The sequence below is a fragment of the Glycine max genome, chromosome 15 (genome assembly GCF_000004515.6).
Source record: "Glycine max cultivar Williams 82 chromosome 15, Glycine_max_v4.0, whole genome shotgun sequence".
Taxonomy (NCBI): Eukaryota; Viridiplantae; Streptophyta; class Magnoliopsida; order Fabales; family Fabaceae; genus Glycine; species Glycine max.
Genome location: NC_038251.2, coordinates 48,931,588 through 48,957,129, shown reverse-complemented (window position 1 = coordinate 48,957,129; position 25,542 = coordinate 48,931,588). Strand labels below are relative to the sequence as shown.

Sequence of the window (25,542 nt, the reverse complement as noted above, 5' to 3'; positions counted from 1 at the left end):
AAGTTATGAATTCCCTTAATGACAATCTTCTTAAATATTAATTCAAATAAAACAATTTGAATATGAATATAAAGCAATAATAAATAAAGGAGATTAAGGGAAGAGAGAATGCAAACTCAATTTTATACTGGTTCGGCCACACCCTTGTGCCTACGTCCAGTCCCCAAGCAACCCGCTTGAGAGTTCCACTATCTTGTAAATTCCTTTTACAAGTTCTAAACACACAAGGACAATCCTTCCTTTGTGTTTAGAATTCCTTTACAACAAGAGACTCACGGTCTCTTAATCCCTTAGAGAATGAGAAGAAGAAGAAGAGTAAATCTCTCTAGAAAGAGATGGATTTTACAGATTGAGCACTCAAATAATTCCTTAATGAATTGCAATTGAATTGGCCAAGGAATTCTTAAGAGGATTAAAATGAATTTGCTCTTTGAGAGGATAAAACTTGTTGTTCTGAAAAACTCTGAGCAATTTCGTGTTTAAGTCACATATATATAGACCAATGGTGGTCATGAATAAAGCCTTTGAAAAGTTGTGACTCTTAGAATTATTTTTCTGAAAATCCTGTCTGGTAATCGATTACAGTAATTGTGTAATCGATTACAGCTTTTAAAATTTGAATTAAAACGTTTATTAACTGCTGGTAATCGATTACCAAAATTGTGTAATCGATTACACAGTCTAAAATTTCGAATTCAAATTTTTGTAGCTGTTATAAAACATATTTGGCCACTGGTAATCGATTACATTCTCTGGTAATCGATTACCAGAGAGTAAAACCTTTGAGAAACACTTTTTAATTTAAATTACTTGGCCAAACCTTTGCTAATTCAATTAGGAATTCCCTTCCTAATATACTAGTGATCATCTTGATGTTGTAGCTTGTTAATCTTGAAGTATTATCTTGAATTTAATCTTGAAAAGCCCATTTGCATAAATTGCATCATATCATCATGGTCATCATCAAAACATCAAAAGCAATTGCATCTACAGTAACCCCTAATTCACACTGGTATTCATTCTTTTTTATCTTTAGATGGATATTTCTTGTCTTGTAAATTGTGTTTCCCAAAGTGATTCTTCAAGTTGTTCTCAAAACATCTTCATCAATTTGTAGGAGAGTGGCCCAATTAGATGTAACCCCTTAATTCACATTGGTCTTCTTTCTCTTTGATCTTTATATTCAGGCCTTGCAATGTTTTCTTTATCCTTTTAGTCTTGGACCTTGTCATAGGACCTCCAATCTTCTATAAAGGATTATTAGACGGGCTTGTTGCACCTCCATCAAGTATCTTAGGTTGTACTTCACTTTTTTGGGCCACAAACCAAGTCTCATGATTTTTTGGGTGAGTTGAAGCATTTTTTTTAGAAAGCACTTGATTTTTTCTACCAATTTGAAGGCATTGTTTGCTTCTGCACTGCAAACAATTCTGATTTTGCATCTTCTTGGTCAATACTTGATGACAATTCCTAACTAAACAATTCTTTCAATCCATTAATCAAAATCATATTGAAGGACTTCCCTGTTACGCAACTGAAGTTATAAATTTAGGGGTTTATATCAATAAAGTATAATACTTCATGCATGTCATCTTGACCAACTTGTTTAAACACAACAAAACTAATTTTCTATACCAACTATAAACTACTTCCACATTTGTGAAGCAATTGTAAATTCAAATTTATGGAGAAACTTACATATGAAGAGACACTATCTACTCCTGGCACACTGCTTTGAGTATATGAAGCACTTGGTTGTGGCATTGTCTCACTGATCTTTGATTGTTTCCCACCACCAACTTGAGATAGAGAGGAGATGATGGTGGCCTCAAATCATCATAACTGATATAATAAACATCAAATTAATTTATCCCTCCACATTCCATAATGAAAAAATAGGCTGTGTCCTAATCCTTATTACTAATCAGAAAGACTTACAGACTTCACTACATAATATTTTAATATATGTTGTTTAGGCAATATTTGCAATTTTGCTTACATAGTATAGGGAGAAAGTGGTTGTTTTTCCAATGGCTTAGGTTGTGCATTTTCTTGTTGAGTGTCAACTTTTGGTTCCGCAATCACAACATTAGCAGGGGGATCTGGAACAATTGCAGTTGCAATATTTGGTTTCTGAACCATCCCAATAAACAATGAATTATCCAATATCAGTTGTTAGCAATAGCAAGGTAGAATGATTACTAATAACTAATATCACTTGACAGCAGAAACTTCTATTTCATGCAAGCAAACTAAGATACAATAACATACAGTTGAATAAAATAGAAGACTAATAACTAAGACACAATAACACATAGTTCACTTGATTGTTCTACTATCAGATTCAAACACAACTTTGATTATTGAAGCTTAGTCTTGAGGATTTCCAGTAGAGAAGAGGAGAATCTCCTGTCACCAAAATGAGTGCAAAGAATAAGCAAAACTACATTGGATCACAAAAAATAAGGTCCCTAAACATTAGTTCTAAGTATTAAAAACTTAAGTTATACTAATCAATTAAACTACAAGTTGATTAGTAATTAACTATAGGATTTGAAAAAATCATAATTTGACATTAAAATTCATGAGAACTAAATCAAAATGGAATTAAGCACAATTGGAATTTTACAATTAGATTGAAGAAAGAAGAAAATGAACAAAGAGAAAATGGATCGGGAACTACCTATTTGGTGGTTAATTAGGCTTGGTACATGGCACTTGGGAACCCTAGAATTCATGAAGTTCACTCGAGATTGCAATTTGTAACTGCTGATTAAGGATTGAAATCAAATGAAATGAATGCAAGTGATAAAAAGTGAGATCGATAGATCAAAAATAAATTTAACATTCATGGATCAAGATGTTGAAGATGTGACTGTTGGAAGTGTAACAAATTCAAACTGTAGAATATCAGATTTTACGGTATTTTTGAGGAAAATAAAATCCGTGTTAATTGATGGGATGTTCCTATTTTTTAGTCATGATCTGTTAGTGGTTTATTTATCTATTAGCAGTTGTGCTTTGCATATGTTTTATAACTACGTTGCTTCACATATGAATGAATAAACCTTTTGCAATTACAATTTCCTCTTTGTTTTTTCTTTACCCACTACACTTTATATCTGTTGTTACACATAAAAACAACACAAGACATGCAAGGAAGCTTCAAGAGAAAAGAGAAAGCACTTGAAAACCTCATTGTGTCCAGCAAGGTTAATCTTCTCCTTAAAAATCGAGCATGATTGGAGCAGCGAGGGCGGAGCCGATGGTGGTTGTGCATCAAAGAAGCCTAAGGGATTTGGAGGCGATAGAAAGGGTGATTGAAGAGCTAGGTTGGTGTTGAAAAGGGTTTTCGAGGCGACGAAGATTACTGAAGACAGGGTTCTCACGGTGCAGTGAAAAGTGGAAAAAAAAGTTTGAACTAAAACGTGAAAAGTTAATTTCAAAGGGTGATGAAATAAGCCAATTTGAGTTAGTGCCTTAGCAGAGAGTTAGAGATATTAGATTATTAGTGCCTTATTGCTTTACTAGCCATAAACATTTATTAGCAACAAAAACTTAGATTAAACAATAATATATTGGCAAATAGTTCATTGGCGCCGATAAATAATAGTTGCTAAAAGAAACTTTTGTATCAGTGAAAAAGTAGTGAAATGTTGTGCTGATTAGCCCCTTCTAATCTGATGAGAATCTTAAAACTGCTCAAATACATGGACCTATGACCAAGAGTAGGACCAAACAATCAGTGGATACCCTCCAACAAATGGTAGCATGCATACTTGATAAGGCCCAAGTGGACAAGGATGAAGGCTCAGAGCCAAAGGCACTACCAAGAATTTTAATTGTTGTTGAAGACCCAGACTAATTTGAAGGCTCATGCAAAATATGTTCTTTTTTATATTTCTATTTTTTTTTTGTCATTTTGGCCCAAACTGATTTGAAGGCCCGTGTCTATTTTTATCCTTTTGTTCAGATATACAATATGTATTGATTTCATTTTCAATAGAAGGGACTTTTGGCATTTCATAAAATTTTGTGAGAGCTTCTCTCTGGATTTCTTGTTGAATCAATCTCAGACTTATCAAGGTAATCATTCTAGCGTCTACCTTGACTTATCTTCCCTCACTGGAAGTGGCGTCTGTAACATGTATGAAGCGATCCGCTCCTAGTAAGGATCACATCATCTGGTATCAAAGCTTCGGCTCTTATTACACGTTTTATCCTATCCAATTTCTATTTTTTTTCTCTTTGTAATTTATCTCAAGTTCGTGTTCTGTTATGTTATTTGCGTTCTTGTTTGCATCTTTTTGCGTTCTTGTTTTCGTTCTTGTTCTTGTTTCTGTCAGATTCAATGTCAAAAAAATTCAAATTATGTTACAAACAAAATATGTTTGGGGACAATTTGGCTTACAGGAAGAATTTTGGGGGTTTAGGGTTTAGTAGGCTCTTGAATCTATTTGCCTATTGAACAAATTGCCTTATTGCCTATTGAGCGAATTGCCTAAAGTATCCTAGACGAATTTGAAAAGAAAACATTATAAAAAAAAGTTGCAGAAAGTTTGAAAAAAAAAAGGAAACAAAGAAAATGGGTGTTTGATCTTTGAACGCGGATTTGAGGAAGTTAGAGACTCATTTGGGATTTGCATAGGGATTCTCCTCAGAATTTTGAGCGTTTTGAAGTTTGCATATCATTTGCATTAATTCTATTCTCTTTTTCTCTGTAATTAAGTAGTTTCTTTGTTTTCTTCTATATGTTATTGTGTCTGTTAGTTTGTTATCCAATATGTTTGTTTTTTTGTTATCCAATCTGTTGTTCCATAATTAAGTTGTGTTTCCTGTTATATTACTTTGTGCGTCCAATTTGATTCATCCAGGAAACTTAAGAGGGAGTGAGTGGTAAAAGGTAAGAGTGAAAAAAAAACATCACACAAAAGCCTATATTGAAAAAATCAAATAGGAGTGAACTACCATCAAAGAGAGAAACACGTGAGTAGAGTATGGTGAGGTCCTGTAACCTTTGTTTAAATTACTGCAGAATTTTTTGTTCCTTAATTATGGCAGGAACTAGTGACGGTGGTGGTGAATATCATCAACTCGACAAATCTCAGTGATTGTTACTGGATATGATGACTACACAAATGCAACGTTTGCTGAACCATAACAATGAAGAGCTCTATGGATGAATAGAAAGATTAGAGCGCCAAATGAATTAAAATGCTGGGAGACCTTATGGTGGGAACAAAAGGGTCAATGATGGATCGAACCGAATGGAGGGGCAGAACAGAATTAAGGGAGTGAAACTCAATGTACCTCCTTTCAAGGGCAAGAGCAATCCAGATGGCTACCTTGATTAGGAGATGAAGATTGAGCATGTATTTTCCTGTAATGAGTATATTGAAGAGCAAAAGGTGAAGTTAGCAACAACTGAATTCTTAGACTACGCTCTTGTTTAGTGGAATAAAAATCAAAGAAAGATGATGAAAGAGAAGGGGATGGAGATAGATACATGGACTGAGATGAGAAAGGTTATGCGAAAGAGGTATGTTCCAACTAGCTACAACAAAACCATGCAACAAAAACTCCAGAGGCTATCCCAAGAAAGTATGACTATGGAGGAGTACTACAAGGAGATGGAGATGACACTAGTGAGGGCCAACATTGAAAAGGAAACTGAGGACACAATGGCTTGTTTTCTGAGTGGCCTAAATCCTTACATTAGAGATGTTGTTAAATTACATGAGTATGTGGAATTGGATGACTTGCTGCATAAGGAAGTTCAGGTTGAACAACAGTTGAAGAGGAGGAACTCACCCAACAATTTCAACCAAACTTGGACCAACAGATCCAAGAAGAAGGGAGGCAAATTGTCCAGTCCCCATGGAAAGTTAGCAGTTTCTGGTGCTGAAACTAAGCATAATTCTGCCTCATCATCCAACACTAGTACCAAAAACATAAAATGTTTCAAATGCTTAGGTAGGGGACATATTGCTTCTAAGTGTCCAACCAGGAGGACCATAATCATGAAGGCAAATGGATAAATCACCAGTGAATTTGCAATCAGTGAAGAAGAAGAAGTGGAAGAAGAGCTTAAGGAGGTAACTATGTAGGGGCGATATGCTAATGGTGAGAAGGCTCTTGGGAAGTCAGATGCAGCCACTGGACGACACCCAAAGAGAAAAAATTTTCCACACTAGATGCATAAATAATTAATGGTAAGATTTGCTCTATAATTGTTGATGGAGGAAGTTGTACCAATGTTGCAAGTTTCAGGTTAGTGTCCAAACTGAATTTGGATATAAGCCCCATCCTAGGCCATACAGACTTCAATGGCTTAGTGAAGATGAAGAGGCAAAAGTGACTTAGCAGGTTGAGGTGTGTCTCATCATTGGAAGATACAATGATAGGGTGTTGTGTGATGTGGCTCCAACGGAGGTGACTCATATACTGTTAGGAAGATCATGACAGTATGACACGAAAGCAGTGCATGATGGCTTCACCAGCAAGATTTATTTCCAGCACCATGACCAAAAAATTATTCTTAAACTTCTATACCTTAGAGAAGTGTGTGATGACCAAATTAGAATTAGAGAAAAGAGAGAACAAAAGAAAGAAAAGAGTGAAGAACCAAAGAGGAATAGTAAAAAGAAGAGTGATACACGTGAGGGAAAGAGTGATACACATGAGAGAAAATTTAATTGTTTAGTAAAGGCGAGTGAAGTGAGGAAAGTGTTACTTGCTCGTGAGTCGCTCCATCTACTGTACTGCAAAGACAGTAAAGTTTTTGCTGATAATTCTAATGAGTTAACTATTTCTGCTTCTAGTGTTGAACTCTTATTGTAGGAATTTAAAGATGTCTTTCCCAAGGAGATTCCTCATGGACTGCCACCTTCAAGAGGCATAGAACATTAAATTGACCTCCTTATAGGAGCTTCATTGCCTAATAGGCGAGTTTACAAAAGCAATCCCCATGAGATGCAGCATAAAGATGCACATGCTAAAGTTGAGTATGTGAAAAGATTACATGAGCAGGTGAAGGCTCAAATTGCAAAGAAGAATGAAAGTTATGCTAAGCAAGCCAACAAGAACAGGAAGGAAGTGATACTTGAACTAGGTGATTGGGTTTGGGTACACATGAGGAAGGAAAGGTTCCCTAAACAAAAGAAGTCCAAACTTCAACCTAGAGGAGACAGACCTTTCCCAGTACTAAAGAGGATCAATGATAATGCTTACAAGATCGATATTCCAAGTGAGTATGGAGTAAGTTCTTCATTTAATGTTGATGACTTGACTCCATTTGTTGTAGGTGATGATTCTGAACATTTGAGGGCAAATGCTTTCCAAGAAGGAGAGAATGATGAGAATCCTAAAACTGCCCAAATACAGGGACCTATGACCAGGAGTAGGACCAAACAGTCAGTGGATATCCTCCAACAAATGGTAGTAGGCATACTTAACAAGGCCCAAGTGAAGAAGGATGAAGGCCGAGAGGCAAAGGCACTACCAAAAATTTTAATTGTTACTGAAGGCCAAAACTAATTTCAAAACCCATGTCAAATATGTTCTTTTTATATTTCTATTTTTTTGGTTGTCATTTTAGCCCAAACTGATTTGAAGGCCCATGTCTATTTCTATCTTTTTGTTTAGATACACTATATGTATTGATTTTGTTTTCAATAGAAGGGACTTTTGGCATTTGATAAAATTTTGTGAGAGCTTCTCTCTGGGTTCCTTGTTGAATCAATCTTAGACTTATCAAGGTAATCCTAGTGACGTCTACCCTGACTTATCTTCCCTCACTGGAAGTGGCATCATCCTAACTCTGTAACTTGTATCAAGCAATCCGCTCCTAGTAAGGATCACATCATCTGTTATCAAAGCTTCGGCTCTTGTTACAGGTTTTATCCTATCCAATTTCCCCCAAATTAAAACTTTTCTTGTCCTCAAGCAAAAACAAAAATGAGAGTAGGCTTTGAATGCTCCAACACTTTCAAGATCTGTAATTTTTTTAAATTCTTTCAACTGGTCCTTTCTGCATTTGCCATAATCTCACAATGGAAGCACAAACAACATCGAGATGAAAATAGTTAGTATCGGAAATTAATCAAGTTGGATTGTCTCACTTTCCTCACAAGGGTAGTGTTTCTCTCTGCACACAAGTGTCTGGGGTGAACGTTTGAAATTTTGCGACCTGCAATTAAGATTCCCAAATTTGCACTTCATCTTAGTTAAAACTATTCTTACTTACACTTGGTGGATCACTAAGGACTTTTATTGGCTTGTAATGGGGCCTGGCTAAACAAGAAATCATGGTTTTCTTGGGATTTCAAAAACTTAGGATTATAAGAGAGCATGCATCCTTAGAAAAACTTTCACTTATTTCCTGCCTAGGCTTTTTTATTTTTTAGCCTTTATTCCTCTAACAACACTTTTCTTCTTGGCACTTATGACACCTCTCTTTTTTTTCCCTTATTTCAATGTTTTTTTTTTACCTTAGCACTCATGGCATCTCTTTTTTTCTGCCCTTATTTGCAATCTTTTTTTTTTTTTGGATAAGAATACTTTGGGCTTACAAGCTTCTAAGGGTGCCCTATTGTGTGCTGTTTTTTTTTTTATAGGCAAATTCCCTTAGCAATCCCCCAAATTAAGGACTTATCATAACTTGAAACCCCTATGCTCTCTTAGAACCCTAAAACAAGGTCAAGGATATCAAAATTAGGCTCAAGGGTTTATTCAAACAAATCATTATTACTTTAGGCTCAATAGGGGTGTAAGGGATAAATTCATCACGGGTTGGCTTTTTGGCTGAGTGGCTAAAATAAAAAGAAACATGGCCTTGACCATATCCACCTTATGCAAATAATCTAGCAGTCTAAGAATGATGCAAAATTAGGAATTTAAAAACAAACATTCTCTCATAATAAAGTTCACACGGCTCACCGGGTCAAGATAAAGTTATCGGCTTACCAAACCATGATCTCTTTCCATCAAGCTAACCTTTTCTCTCTTTGTGATTCATGTTCCACTGTTTGACTGACTCTTGCTTCCAGGAAACCAATATTTTCACAATTGTCATGCAACATTTCAAGTGTTGAATCCTTCAGAAAAAGCCTAAATAGTGACTTCACAAATATCATGCAATTTTTATTCAATGACTAAATTTAAACTACTGAAATTAAATTGCTGAAATTAAAATGCACAAAATCAAAATAAAGAAAGGAAATAACACAACTATCCTAAAAAAACAAAACACATAATTCAATTAACTAAAAGAAAGATAGGGTAAGAAATCCTGGGTTGCCTCCCAGTAAGCGCTTCTTTAACGTCATTAGCTTGATGGGTCCAATGCCTTCAAGGTGGCATGAAGGTCACATAAAACACATCCTCCTTGCATTTTCGTCTCTTAGCTACAGATGCCATGAAACTCATGTATTCTGGAAGCACCTTCCACATTATTGGAAGAGAAGTGGTAGCGATCAAGGAAAGAATGACATTTAAGGTTTTCGTATGTTCACTATGCCTTTCTTCCTTGACAATCAGTTGATGAGGAGGGGTATTGACTTGGAGAATACTTTCTTGTTGAATTTCTACTTGTGAGTGCTTCTATCATTGTTGTGCTTTCTCCTCACTTTTTTCTTCCTCTTCCTTCTTTTCTCCTTCTTCTTCTTTCTTCTCATATTCTTTTTCTTCATCTCTGTTTGTCCTTCCTTCCTCAGACTGGTCTTCTTCTACTTCATCCTCCTCTTGTGCTTTCTTCTGGCTTCTGGTCAGAACTGCCTTGCACTCTTCCTTTGGGTTCTTCTCTGTGTTGGCCCCGAAAGTTCTAGTGGGCCTTTCAGCTTTTTCTTAAGCTAATTGGCTTATTTGAACTTCCAAATTCCGAATTGTTGAATCAGTGCTCTTCTGATGTGACCTTGTTTCCTGCATGAACTGTATTAGCAATTCTTCTATTTTAGTGGGCTTCTCTTGATGACTCGGCCCCTGGTTAGGATGTTGATAGGGCGGCTACTCTTGTGCTCCTTGTTGTACTGATTCCCTTGACTCTTCCAACTTGAGCCTTGTGTAAAAGTTCTCCCTTGGTTTAATCCTGGTGGGCCGTGATTGAATCCCGACGGTCCTCCCTGGTGGTACCCTTGGAATCCGTGGCGATTTGGTATGCCCATGTAGTTTACTTCCCTGGAAGGATCTTGTTGGACTATGCATTGCCTAGGCTCGTGTGTTCCTCCACATATGTGGCATCCCCTTACCTGCATAACAGAAGAATGAGAAGGGCTTACCGCTTGTAATTGTTGTGGAAGCTTGCTAAGGGTCTCTGTTAGGGCTTCTATTTTTCGGGACAACAACTTGTTCTGAGTTAAGGTTGCATCTTGAGTGGTGAATTCTAGAAGGCTTCTCTTTGTTGGTGCATATGTGCGATCAAGAAGAATGGCGTGATCACTAGCCACCATGTTTTCTATGAGTTCCATTGCCTCCTCCGGTGAATTTAGCTTGATCTTCCCTCCTGCGGATGCATCCAGTAATTGCTTTGATTGTTGTCGTAGGCCATCTATGAAGATGTTTAGTTGCACCGATTCACTGTACCCATGTGTAGGCGTCTTCCTGAGTAGTCCGTGGAAACGGTCGAGCGCCTGGTTGAGGGATTCGTCAAGAAATTGATGGAATGAAGAGATTTCCATCTTCCCTTCAATGGTCTTTGATTTTGGGAAGTATTTCTTCAAGAATTTCTCCACCACCCCATCCCATGTCCGCAAGCTATTCCCCTTAAACGAGCGAAGCCATACTTATGCTTTACCGACCAAAGAGAAACAAAATAAGTTGAGGCGGATGGCATCTTCAGACACTCCTGCTATCTTCACCGTGTTGCAAATGTCGATGTATGTGGCCAGATGTATGTATGGATCTTCACTTGGTAGGTCGTGAAATAGATTCCCTTGAATCAGCTGGATGAGGAATGTGGATATGAGATGTTGGCCGCTTGCACCTCTGGTCTGGCTATGCTGGTGATGTATTGAGGTATAATAGGGCTAGAGTAATCCTCTAGCGTCATCCTTTATGGACGATCTTCTGCCATAATGCATTCTTCTTCAAAGAAGGGGTGTAAATTGTTCACAAAAGAAACAACTACCGTGCATGTTATCACAGAAAAAATTAAACTGAAATATTTTTATTTATTTATTTTATTTTTATTTTAAAAAAGAAAAGAATAAAATAAGAATGAATAAAGAGAATAAATTGAAAATTAAAATAAAGCAACTAAAAAATAATAGATAAAATAAATTAAAATAAAAGTAAAATAAAAAATAAAAAGTGAAAACTAATTGCTTTAAAATTAGAATATGCAAATAATCAAGTACGAAAAACAAAGTCCCTAGCAACGACGCCAAAAACTTGTTAACTCGTTGGCAAGTGTACCAAATTGTCACAAGTAGTAAAGTATTTGGAAGTCCAAGTGTTGAATCCACAGGGACTCTGTTTGTACTTGGATTAATGCAAACCCAATTTAAAACAATAGATAAAGAATTTAAAATAAAGATTAGAAAATATAGTAGATAAGATAAAGATTTAAATATCAAAATAGAAGAAAAAAATAAAAGATTTAAAGATAAAAATAGAAGATAAGAAAAGTAAAAGATATGAGAAAATAAAAGATTAAGAAAAGATAAGATAAGATAAGATAAATAAAAGATAAAAATAGAAGATAAAAGAAATAAAATCAGAATGTGATAATGTTAGGATCTGCCTTGCCTTGTTTACCTAGGATGTATGAGTTTATGATTTTTCTTTATCAATTTAGGTGATTCTATTCTACTCACATCTGTTCAATTACTTGCCCCTGATTTCTCACGATGATAAGCCTATTTTATTTATCTATCTTCCAAATTCCTTTGCAAAGACTCAACAAATAAAATACATGAAGTATGAATTCTTGATGTTTGCAAGAATGCATGGGCTTAAAATAATCATTCTATGTCTAGCAATGACTTTCCTATGAAATCCTTTCTTTTTGTTCTATTAGAAGTTACCCTCTTTCGAGCGTCTAACCCCTAAAACCAATGCATGCATACCTTCTTTAAATCTTATTTAGAAGTTACCTCTCTCGAGCGTCTAACCCCTAACAGAATATAAAGGTGAATAATGCAAGATAAAAACAGAAAAGATAATAGAATAGAAAACACCTTTGCATTGATAAATAATGAGTACATCATACATCACTTTGCTTTTAGGCCTGTCAGGCCCCAACTAGGGGTTTAGCCACTCATGGGCATTGAGGGCTTTACAATGGATGGGGTATAAGAACTGATGGAATAAGAAGGGTGAAAGAAAGGAAGGGAGTAAATGAAACCCCTGCTAGAGAGGGGTTCTGTGATGTTTTTTTCTGCTTGTCTTGACTCCCCTTTTATAGTTGTTGTAGTGGACTTGGGCTTGATGCTAGAAATCTTCCTTTTTGATATCTTTTGGATTTTTTTTGCTTTTAATCATATCTTCCTGAGACTTCCTGATATTTTGGATATTTTCTTGATCTTTTTCTCTTTTAATCTATCCTTTTCATATCTGCAAGCCATAAATAAGAAAAATATCAAATTTTATCATTTAATACAAAAATAACTGCAAAATAAATATTTTCAATATATTTTTATTATAAAAATAACTCATATTTAGCAGTTATCACGTCTACCCTGACTTATCTTCCCTCACTGGAAGTGGCGTCATCCAAACTCTGTAACCTATATCAAGCAATCCGCTCCTAGTAAGGATCACATCATCTGTTATCAGAGTTTCGGCTCTTGTTACAGGTTTTATCCTATCCAATTTCTATTTTTTTTCTCTTTTTAATTTGTCTCAGGTTCGTGTTTTGTTCTATTATTTGTGTTCTTATTTGTGTCTTATTGCGTTCTTCTTTTCGTTCTTGTTCTTGTTTCTTTCAGATTCTGTGTCAAAAAAAAATCAAATTCTGTTACAAACAAATTCTGTTTGGGAACAATTTGGATTACTGAAAGAATTTTGGGGGTTTAGGATTTAGTAGGCTCTTGAATCTATTCGCCTATTGAACAAATTGCCTCATTTCCTATTGAACGAATTGCCTAAAGTATCCTTGACGAATTTAAAAAGAAAACATTATAAAAAAAAGTTGCAGAAAGTTTGAAAAAAAAGAAAAAGGAAAGAAATAAAGTGGGTGTTTGATCTTTGAACGCGCATTTGAGGCAGTTAGAGTCCCCTTTGGGATTTGCCTAGGGATTCTCCTCTGAATTCTAAGCGTTTTGACATAAAGTGGGTCTCAAACGGACAACCATAGCAAAAGTTATGATTATTTGAAGTTTGCATATCATCTGCGTTAATTCTATTTTCTTCTTCTCTATAATCGCTATTGTCGCAAAAGGTTTCAGAAAAAAGAATATATATCACTACTTGGAGTGATGCCCAAACACAATAGAAATACTGGATCATAAAGAGTTGCAGAAGAAAAAGTCTACCCTACTTTGGATTTGAGTTTTAATTGTTTAGAGAATGAAGACCTAAAGTCATTATTCTTATCCATTAGTTCATTTGGACTAAATGAGATCCGCTCTAGAGAATTATTTTAATGTTGTTAGGGATTGGGCTTGTATGAGCGCATACACACATTGTCAAAGACATGCAAGAGACAGACATCACAAATAAATAAATAAATGACCTTAGGGCTTCTTCATTGTTGATTGAAGGTAAACCTGAATGGGTTCAAATCCATGATCTCGCGCATGATATGGCCAAATCATTTGCATCTATATCTCATCCAACCTATGCGGTCTAGAGGAATACTGAATTGAAAGAGTTGCCAAGCATTGATCTATTTAATAAATGCAATTATATTATTGTTCCTTCATCTTACATTGGTGAACTTCTGGAGAAGTTGAAGTGTCCAGAGTTGAAGCCACTTGTACTTGAAAATATAGATGATTAGTGTTTGAAAGTCCCCGATAAAATTTTCTCTGGGATGAGAGAAGTAAGGGTTTTGATTTTACATGGAATGGTGTTGACCCCGTTCCCACCTTCTTCTCTCGATATCTTGATAAACCTTTGTTCATTGAGTCTATGTAGACTTACTTTAGAAGACACAAGTATGGTTGCAAAACTCACAAATTTAGAAATACTCATCTTCAAATAGTCTAGTATAGAAGAGCCAATTCCAACACATTCTTTTCCAAAGCTTAAAGTTATTAAAGTTAAACGTTGTCATGGATCAAAGAATCTACTATTGTATTCTCTTGCAAGAGAACTTTCTGAGCTTCATGAGATGCATATTTCTAATAGCACAGATATGTCAGAAATCATTGCAAATGAAAAACTAGAGGATGAGAAATATGTTCCCAAGATTGTTCTCTCTGATTTGCACTCTCTCACTTTACAAAGATTACTTAATTATGAGTTTCGCTTGGCCACTAATAGTTGATAAGGGTAATCTATCCAGTCAGAGTATTCCCTTGGCATTGTTTAATTAATAGGTAAACTCATGACTTATAACTGCTTCAATATTTGAATAATTTTTGCCACTTAAATATTTAACTCTTTAATTCTCTACAATGTTTGATTTAAGCAAATATTGCATACTTTTATCTAAATCTATTTTCTTAAATTTCGATGTGTGTGGATCTAATTTTCTATTTCATCTATTGTGGAGATCCCCTAACAAATATCTACCATATGTCATTGCCATTTATCTGTGTTGTCACCCCAAAACTTGAAACATTGGAGTTGCAAGAGATACACTACTAAAAAAAGCATTTATTACGACTCATTAATTACGACGGTTGACCAAAAACCGTTTTAGAAAAATATCCGAGACAGTATTGTAATAAATTTATTAATAACAAAAACAATTTTGTAAGAACCGTCTTAAAATTATGAGTTTAAAAACGGTTATTTGAAAAAACAGTCGTAATTGAATGTACACTTTTTTGTTTTCTCTCTCTCATGATTGTGACTTTCTCTCTCTCGCATCGGACAACGCACGTTTGCGCTTTCCCTTTCTCTACCTCTTTCTCTTCTCTTCATTTCCAATAGAAGCCATGATGAATAAGCTTCTATCTTCTTCTTCCCTTAATCTCATCAAACCCTTTTTTTCTCTTCTCCATTGATTTGATTTCGCTAGATTCTCATCAACGCGCTGTTCCTTCACCTCAATTTCTTCCAAGCATGAAATCCCACCCCCTCCATTATTGAAACCCTACCATCCCTTATCCCATCTCCATCTTCGCTCACTCCGAATCATTTCCAAAAACCACCAAAGGTATGTATCAACTTTCTTATTGTTGTTGCCTGCTTAGACAAGGTCTCCATAGAATTCTCTTTTTTTTTTTAAAAAAAAAAAGAAGAAAAAACCCATATCTTTCTATGAAATGATTCCTGCATAGAACACGCTAATAACTCATTTTCCTGAAATTTCATTTTATATTTTCCCAAAATTTTTAATTATTAATATTTGTGCTTTGCGCGTTTTACATTAAGTTCTATACAACTGGAAAATTTTGGTGCTTTGTGCGTTTTACATTAAGTTCTATACAACAAGAAAATTTTCAAGTTATTATAAACTGTAGAACTTCAACTATTTACAAATTCTGCAAGAGTACGAGAAAAGTATGTATTTATTTCAGCTTTATTTATTTGGCTGGTAAATAATGCAAATATAAAATGATTTTGGATATATTATAGACTCTCTCAAGACCGGTTAAAGACCCTTCGAAGCTTCCCAAGTGGAACTATGATGGTTGCAGCACTGGTCAAGTTCCTGGGCAAGATAGTGAATATATATAAAATAATTTTGAATATATAATAGATATATACGCTTTATTGAATATATATATATATATATATATATATATATATATATATATATATATATATATATATATATATATATATATATATATATTATGAAAGGTTATTAACTTTTCCAACTAATTTAATCATATTAATTTTTTTTATGGCTGACTTGTCAATATTCTGACTTATTATGCAGGGACCATATTATATATACATGGCTGACTTGTCAATGCAAGAACCACTTTTCCTTATAGTAAGAGAAACTTTATTTTCTGTTATTACTACTCAAGGAAATTAAAACATCTCTAAGATTAAATAGAACAAGTTTTGGAGAGAGAACCATAGAGCATATTAATGAACCAAAATTTAACTGGGGAAGTAACTAAGTAAAGACTCTTCTAAGTAAGTAGCTAAGTTGGTATAGAGAAATTTCTTTCCAATTTTTTTTTACCTTTTTCACAAACTGCTTTAGTATTGATTATCTGAAAACACACACTAATATATATAGTATATAAGTTGTATAAGATGGTTTTAGCATCCTCTTGTCACTATTAATGAGCTTAGATTTCTATTGTGTATCTCATAATAATTATACTGCCTTTCCTGGTTTAATTTATTCATTAAAGGATATTTAGTGAAAGTGAATATTTTTGGATTGACAATGATTAAAATAATTACTGCTCTATTTTGGTAATTACTTTTTTGCATCTTGCTGGAGTTTGGAATGTTGGCTAATGAATGTAAAATTAACCCTTGTGTGGCAGTTTTTGACTAAGCTATATAGTATTTGTTTTCAACTAATTTGCTCACTCTCTCTCTCTGGTAAGTCTTTGTCTGTTTTGAGTTTTTTGTTGTTAATGTGGTTACCATGCTAAAAGATGTAAATAAAAGGGAAATAAACCAAAAGTCCATGTATTTGCAAAAAGTTGAGAGTTTTGGACTCATGCTTAATGATTTCCTTCGATGGACAAGGATGCGGAAGAATTGGCTAAAGTTGAAGCTAAATTGGTTGGTTTGTCACTACTATTTGATTTCTTATTGTAAGTCATTTTTTTCTTCTTGACAGCACCCTTGTATTGTTATTAGGATAAAGATTGGAAGGCTAGCAATGGAGCTAAAAAAATAGTAATAAGGTAAAATAATATATGTTTAATAAAATTCGTGTTGTTTTCTTTCTCTGTCTGTCCCCATAGTAACACTCTTCTGATTTTGAGCATGCATCAAAAAATTAAGTAAGGCTTTAAGGCCATGGATGATCATATCACATATAATGAACCCATTTGGGTAAACAACAGAGTTCAACATTTATGCAACAAGATCTTATTGATGAGAGCTTATTCATAAATTATGAAGCTTAAAAAAAAAAGCTAAATTTTATCCCCTTTATCATCTCTATTCTACAGGCATTTTCTATCACCTTTTTTGGTGAATGGGGTGACAAGAGCCAGGTGAGGATACTGCATAACTACATAAGCTCTTTTATTGTAGACTGCTTCATCACTTCATTAAGCACAACTTTTTTCTGTTTCGGCTGGCTACCATAGGTTTGGCTGTAGATGAGAACCCATTTGGTGTCGTTCTTGGAAACTTTGAAACATCAAATACACTATTCGAACATATGTAAGATTGATGTTACTTGAAAATCTAATATGCAACTTCTTCTACTCTTAGATTCTCATTCTACTTCTTAGGATATATTATATTATTGTATATTAGTCCCTATTTCACTTGTTTGAATGTTTGAATTCCTATGGCTATAGGTAGCTGTCACCCATATATTCAACCGACAAATCTGAAACACTCATACTATCATCCTTCCAACCTCTGTTTGAATTCCTATTTTTTGTTGATTTTTATAATTTAAATTTATCCTCAGATTATGTATAAGGTACTCTTGGTCTAACAAAAGATTCACTTTACCTTAATGCAGTTATGCTGATGGGTACTCTGGTGTATGGTATAAGATAGACTTTTCCAGAATACCTTTGTACATTCGCTGTTGCTGGAGGGGTATCAACATTTGCACTTCTAAAGGTTAGGAAGTTCTCAGAATAACATAGCTCTTCCTTCTTTTTGCTCTTTGTTCCTAGGCACTAGATATACTTTTGCTAACAAACTTATCTTCTTTTAGTTCTTCCAATTTTTTCTTAAAGAAATGTATGATCTTAGCTTATGATTTTCTCAGTGACTTCTGATATTTATCCCCCTACCTATCTTGTTGTTCAAAACTCTGTAGCAATTGGATTTATGAGGAAATTTTCATAGGATGGTCTAACTGTTTGTGAGTATTTGGATGGTTTGACCCCTATTCAAATTAAACCATCTTTGAAGTTTTGCAAGATTAAAATGTTTTACTTAGAATAGTTATCCATAAGTTGCCATTCTCATATCATGAAGCCCAAAGGCAACATAATGTTGAATTGGTCAAGATGCAAGACCAGTCTTCTTTCAGAATATACTTTTAGTCATATGTATGCAACTAATAAGTGCATTTGTTGTCTTCAGAATATACTTTGCTTTATATGAGGATCATATTGTAGATTTCGATTGTCTTGTGCTACCTACTCATATTTATGGATAAGTTTCTATGCAGTTTCACTTTCAGTATGTCAATATATGTTTTCCTTTTTGTAAATGTGATTAATATTGATATGGATATGCCAAATTTTGGTTGGTAAGTTCATGATAAAGCTTTGTGAAACAATGACCATTTTAGCTGAAAGGCTTATTAGCTTGTTGCTATTGATACTTTTTGCCAAAGTAAAATCCTTACACAAGATATATATATATATATATATATATATATATATATATATATATATATATATATATATATATATATATATATATATATATATATATATATATATATATATATATATATATATATATATATATATATATCAATGTAGAGATGAAATAGTAGAACAAATTTTTTAGATTGGTAGATAATAGATTTTGTTGTGTTATTGCACATAATATACAAGTATCATGTAGAGAATATTATGTGCATGTACTTACTTGCTTGGATATAATAGTATCGTGTATTTACCTTAATTTCTTGTTAAAAAAAATATTTATATTTTATGTTTGGAATAATATACAAGTAATTTTTGAATTGCATGTCCAAAAGTGGATAATTTAAGATTGTAAATTGGTATTATAATAAATTATTTTACGTCTCTATTTTTTCTTTTTATTTAAAAATACATAGGATTGTACGTGAGAAATGACCAAGACATACAAAATTTATGTCAACTTATTAATTGAACCTATCAATCTAACCATTGCCCAGGCTTGACCCATATCTCTTAGGGCTTGCATATTTAATGGCTCAGGTCAATTAGGTTGGGCCAAGATTGACCCATTAGTTTTTTTAATTTATATTTATTGAATTTTAAAAGAAAATAAATTAATAAATAATAATATCAAGCCAAGTAGGTGCGTTGGTTTGAGAAACACAAGTAACTAGAAATATCAGTAATTTGAGAAACATGAGTAATTTGAAAAGTATCAGTGACTTGATTGAATTAAATAACTCTAGAATAATTGATCTCTAAGATACTATTATAATAACAATAATCTGGCGTGTCCTTAAGCTGACCCCTATGGGTTATGATTGGTTGAACGGTCCACAACGCAACAAGCATGGAGTCTATAGGCATAAATGCTTAAGTTCATATGTGAGGGAGTCAATCCTTATGGGCACTATCAGTCAAACGGTTCATTAATGAATCACACATAAATTATTGCAGATTCTCATAGTAGGAGGGGAAAAGTTGAGGTCACCTTCAGTGGCGAACCATATCGTTGAAGAGGCTCAATTGTTGAAGAAAAGCAGGAAAATTGCAAATGTCATTGTGAAAAATAAGGTCAGAGATAATTTTTCACAGCGTTATTATGAGAAATTATACCATTAATTAGAAACATGGTTGTTAAGGTTAGAGATAATTTTTTACAGCGTTAAGGTTAGAAATATTCATGCACGACTTATCAATCACTTTAGTTAAGAATAACTTTTATTGAAACATTCTCATTGTTTCTCTCTCTATCTCTTCATTTTCATATTTTTCAAGACCTTAATTGATATTAGATTTTTAAAATATTTTATTTATATTATGTATTGCTTCTTTATTTTATTTTTATACTTTGTAGTAATAGAAAAAAAAGTATCAACTTGGTTTTCAAAACTTAAAATAAAAAATAAAAGTTAAAAAATTAATTCAATCTCAATGTATAATACTCTTGATAAATGTCTTAGTATTCATAAAGAGCAAATAGAAATGATAAACAAAAAGTCATAAAAAACTAAAAAAATAATTTGAGAAATAATTTATATAATATTAAGTTTCTTAAGAAAATTTCTTAAGGCTCTAAAGCTCCTAAACATGGCCCGCTACACTCATTGAGTCAGATATCGTCATCATCGTTATATATATATATATATATATATATATATATATATATATATATATATATATACACTTTTGATTATTGATGTGTTTAGGACCCATGGAGCTTGCTGTTGCAGGAGTGCCCACTGCCAATAAGCCTGAATCGTAATTGCCCATTGACTTATAGATATTGATCAATTTTGTCTCTATCATTGGACATTTTGATTCAAGTATAGAGAGGTTCTATCATTGGTCATTTTTATAAGGAAGCTAAGATAATAATATTGTTCATAATTTAGATAGAGTATCATTGTCTTTTTTTGGCATCCAATCTTTTGATCATATTCTTAGTTGTATTCATTGAAAATATTTTGAATGAAATGAAGCCTAAACATTCTGCACATGCATATAAGTATCAAACCACGTGGGTGCCAACTAAGAATTATGCCACTATGGGATTTACATCTTGGATTTTAATAAATACCGTTCTATCATGACTCATGTGTCTAAAACTTAATAATGGCTACCAACATTGGATTTTCATATGGTGGTGTAACGAAGACCATCATTTCAATATTTGTTTATTAGTTCAATTAAAAAAAAGATAAATTACATTTTAATTTCTTATAATTTGGCTTAAAATACTTTATTCTTTGTTACCTGAACTATAGAATTTGATATTTTATCATTCATATATGTTTTGTTTTAATTTATTATCGCATTGATAATTTAGTGCATTTTATCTATTTTCTATAGATTAATATATTTTACTCTCTCAATTTTCAGGTTGTGCTGGATGAGGCTGTCTGGTCTAATCTCTTACTCTTGTCTAAGTTATATTGTTATTGACTTGGAAACATCCAGCATTATATGGTTGAGGTTGCAAGGTTTTTAGCATAACCTATATGCACAAGATCTCTGAACTGGTTTCTTAATTTTATGCAGTTCTTATCTTCATTTTGTCAACATGTTTAAAATTTTCAATGTTTTTTTTTTGTTACTATAAGTTTTTGTTGTTTTTTTAAAATGTAATTCTTCTTCTAAGTTTGTGTTTTTTTAATTACGGTTTCTATAAGCTTAAAGTTAAAAGGACTAAAAGAGAAAAAAATTAAAATAATAAAGGATATGTGTTTTCTAAGACAATTATTACATCAAAACTGTCTTAGAATATCTGTCAGACCCTATTTTCTAAGACGGTTCTGATGTTATAACTGTCTTAGAAAGCTAACATTCTAAAATGGTTATTTAAGAACCGTCTTAAAATGTTAATTTTCTAAGACGGTTATTACATCAAAATCGTCTTAAAAAGTCTGTTTTTCAACGATTGTGTTTTTTGAAACCATCGTTAATTAAAATTTGCTTTTAACAACATTAACTATAACGACGGTTGAGAACCGTCGTTAAAAGTCCAATTTAACTGTCATTAAAAGACTTTATTGTAGTAGTGATATACATGCATGCAAGATATGGGATGATAGACTTCTGATCCTTTCTTGCTTTCAAAACTTGATGACTTTGAAAGTCAGTAATTGCAAGGTATTAACAAGTTTAGTCTCATCCTCGGTCCTTATTAATTTGACCAATGCTCTTTCCATCAAGGATGAGAACAAACTTGTTAATACCAACATCTTGAGATTTTCTTACCAATAACGATTGACACAAGTGATAACGCTTTGTGTTCCTTAACCAAGTGGTCTAGAGTTCGAATCCTAATTATTCGTTGGGTATGAAATAAATTATGTTGGGGAAATCCTCACCTTATGTTCACTCACGGTTCTCAATGATGATCAATCACCATTTCTAGCAAGGACTAGCTACTTTGTACCAATAACGTGGTAAAAAAAATCTAGAGATTTCCTTATGCCCAATTAATCCTGGAATATATGTTTGTTCAAAAAGAGGTAAACGTACCATTGTATAATTGAAGCATAAAAAACATAGCAGAGTTAAAAAAATATTATAATTAGGTTAAAATATATCTGTAATCCCTAATAAATACCCAAGTCACTACCATAAAATATACATATAATAGCATTACATAGACAACACATGTATCTTACAAGCGTTGTTATCTCATGCAGAGGACATTAAACAACACTTTAGTAAGCAAAGTATTGTTGTAATGTAATTATAAGATCACATTTTTTATAACAAATGTTGTTCATGTTAAAAAAATAAAAATAAAAATAAATCCACAACACATATTTCCTAAATGTTATTTTTAATAAGCTTAAATATGTATTTGATCTCTAATAAATATTCGATTTTTGTGTTTGTTCCATAATAAACTTTTGCTTTGCATTGAGTACTTAATAAAATAACACTTTTATTTTGTTATCCCTGATAAATTAGAAAATTTTGTGTTTGATTCCTAATAAATTTGCAAATTTTGTTTTAGTTTGTATTAATAACAAATGGTATTGTTTTTATCTTGGAACAAATACAAAATTTGCTAATTTATTAGGGGTTAAAAATAAGTGTCAAGGACCAACTACAAAATTTTTGTTTTATTAGAAACTCATCGCAAAATAAAAATCTATTAGGGAACAATTATAAAATCGAATATTTATTAGAAGTCAAAAACATATTTAAGTCTTTCTAATACATGTAAATTGAAGGGGAAAATGTGAAATATTAATGGATGTAAGAAGAAATAACAAAGCTAAATAAGTGGAGGAAAAATTGTATTAATGTGTTATCTATTTTGCTTCATTAATATTCCAACTTCAAGAAAAGAAAGAGAAAGAGAGAGAAAATATTTATTTTAATATTTTCTGGGTATAACAGGATTGTGAGTTGAATGAGTGTTTGTAAACACTTGTTTATAAATTTCTCTTTACAATAAATTATCTGTAACAGCTCGAAGACATAGACATAATTGATGGAATTCTATTATCAATTGTGTGTGCAAATGTTCTACATATATTTTGTTTCTTACAAATTTGATTATAGAACATTTTGCATAATTTTCCCAAAAATTGGTAATAAAGGGTTGGTGTTATAAACAATCGAAAAGGAGTTAGATTTGAGTGGGAGCAATGGCTACTGAAGATGTAAAGGTGAAAATTGAAAAGTTCGATGGTGTGGACTTTAGCTTTTGGAAGATGCATGCAAATAAAATATTATTTGTATCAGAAAAAAAATATATCAACCTCTCTCTAGAGATAAGCCCGAGGGTATGAAGGATGAAGATTTGGCTCTTCTTGATTAGACAAGCCCTTAGAGTTATCCGTACGTTATCCCATAATGTTGTTTTCAACATTGCAAAAGAAACTACAATAGCAGGTCTTATGGTGGTTCTTTCTAACATGTATGAAAAGTCGTCAGCCTCAACCAAAGTTCATTTGATGAGGCAATTTTTCAATGAGGCAATTTTTCAATTTGGGATGACATGAGGCCCATCTGCAACATATCTTAATAAAGTCAATATAGTCACAACCCAATTGAGTTCAGTTGCAATTGATTTCGAATAAGTATGAGTATTGATACTTTTGTCTTTACCAAAAAGTTGGAATGCTACTATCATTGTTGTGAGTAGCTCGTCGTGGAGAAACAAGTTGAAATTCAATCATGTTCATGATTTGGTTCTCAGTGAATCATCAACCACTTTAGTTTTGCATAGAGTCAAGAAGAAGAAATTCAATAAGAGGATATGCACTTGGAAAATCAAAGGAAAGAAGGTCCAAATTCAAGAATCATTGAAGTTCTCACAACTCGAAGACTATCGAGTGTTTGAATTTTGGAAGAACTGGACACTACAAAAACCCGTGCAAGACCTAAGAATCAAGAGAAGGTGTAGTGGTCTACATCATGTTTGTACAATTGTTGTGGCTAAGGAGCTTCAACAGCTCCAAGTGCTTGAAATAGGGAGGTTTGAAAATATAGAAACCATTGTTGGAAAGAGTGATAGTGGTGATGCACAAGATGAGACTGCTTCTACGAAATTGGAGGAACAGAAAGCTAGAAGTGAGAATAAGGGTGATACGTTAGGTGGGTTTGCTTCTATGAACTTGGAGGAATTAATACCTAGAAATGGGAATAAAGGTGATGCTCCAGGTGAGATAGTTTTCACAAAATTAGAGGCATTGTTCTTGATCTCCTTACCAAGCCTTACAAGCTTTTGCAAGGCAAGTTACAACTTCAAGTATCCAGCACTTGATGTAGTAATGGTGATTTGATGTCCCAATAAGACTTTCTGTCATGGAAATATAATCATTCCAAGTCTCTAAAAAATAAGATATATCAAGGAATGGGAAGATTCCAGAAAAGATATTTTGGATGGTGACCATAATATACCACTCTAGAAAGGTAATTAATACTTCAACCAAACGTCATGAATCTCCACTTTTTATTTCAACTTCCTCGGTTTATATTAACACTCTTATTCCATTGTGTGTGTGCGTTCAGAGCAACTAAAGAAACTTGAGTTTGTCATCAAACTCTCAAGGCAAGAAGCTATTTGTCTGGGATATTTAGGTATGCTATTTTGCATGTTTTTGATTTTTATACCCTTAATTTTTTTTAATATCGTATTTCATTTGGCTTTCATTGTTTTTTCTTGGTTATTTTAATAAGATTGATATATACTTTTCCATTTAAATGTTATATTTGATTTAACGGGTGAGAGACTCTGAATGTAAATAATTTGTATGGTGCAAACATAGGTGGATTACATTTCAACTAGCAAAAAGTTTAGGGCAACATTATTTTGTGAAGGTTTCTAATGTGATGTGGAGAAGGCAGGTTGGAGCTGCAGGGACAGGGAGCAGCTGTAGCATTGCATTAGTGGGTCAGAGGTGTTTGCATTTTGATTAACAATCCTAGCAATGTACATTCTCCTTATTTGGACCTTATTTGTTTTTCTTTTAAAGTTTTTTCATTGCCAGATTAAACAGCGAGGCTAAAAGAATTGTTTTTCTCTCTTTTTAGTTTTTTTACCCATTGTTCTTCTGTTTTTAGTAGAGTCATCGGAGGCCCCAAGTTTTTCTTTTATATCTTTTTAGTTTTATATTTGGCCATCTAAAGCCATTAACATAGTTATATAGAGAAATTAATAATGGTCAGACTAAAAAACTTAATTGAATAGTGAATAATCCATTGAGCTACATAGATATTATAAAAATGAAAAATAATTGAAAACGGCTGATAAAAAACAAAAAATCAATAAGAAAAAAAAGCATAATTATAAAAATCAAACGGGCTCGGCTAATCCGATCAGTTTGATCATGACCCAATGTCTTGGATGCTCTAATTAAGGTGTAGGATCGAATATACAATCAACTTGATTTAACTTATTAGTTTTAATCAAATCTGGACCTGGGCTAAGTTGACTTGATTTGACCTGATTAAGAAG

At 33.2% G+C, this 25,542-nt stretch overlaps 1 long non-coding RNA gene across 1 annotated transcript; it reads left to right on the top strand.

Moving 5' to 3' along the window:
- Positions 1 to 16,421: 16,421 nt before the first annotated feature.
- LOC102669246 (uncharacterized) lies at positions 16,422 to 21,254 on the top strand. The gene is made up of 6 exons (XR_003264819.2): positions 16,422 to 16,928; positions 17,199 to 17,243; positions 17,340 to 17,415; positions 17,726 to 17,829; positions 19,551 to 19,667; positions 20,976 to 21,254. It is a non-coding gene; the product is annotated as an uncharacterized lncRNA (long non-coding RNA).
- Positions 21,255 to 25,542: the final 4,288 nt, after the last annotated feature.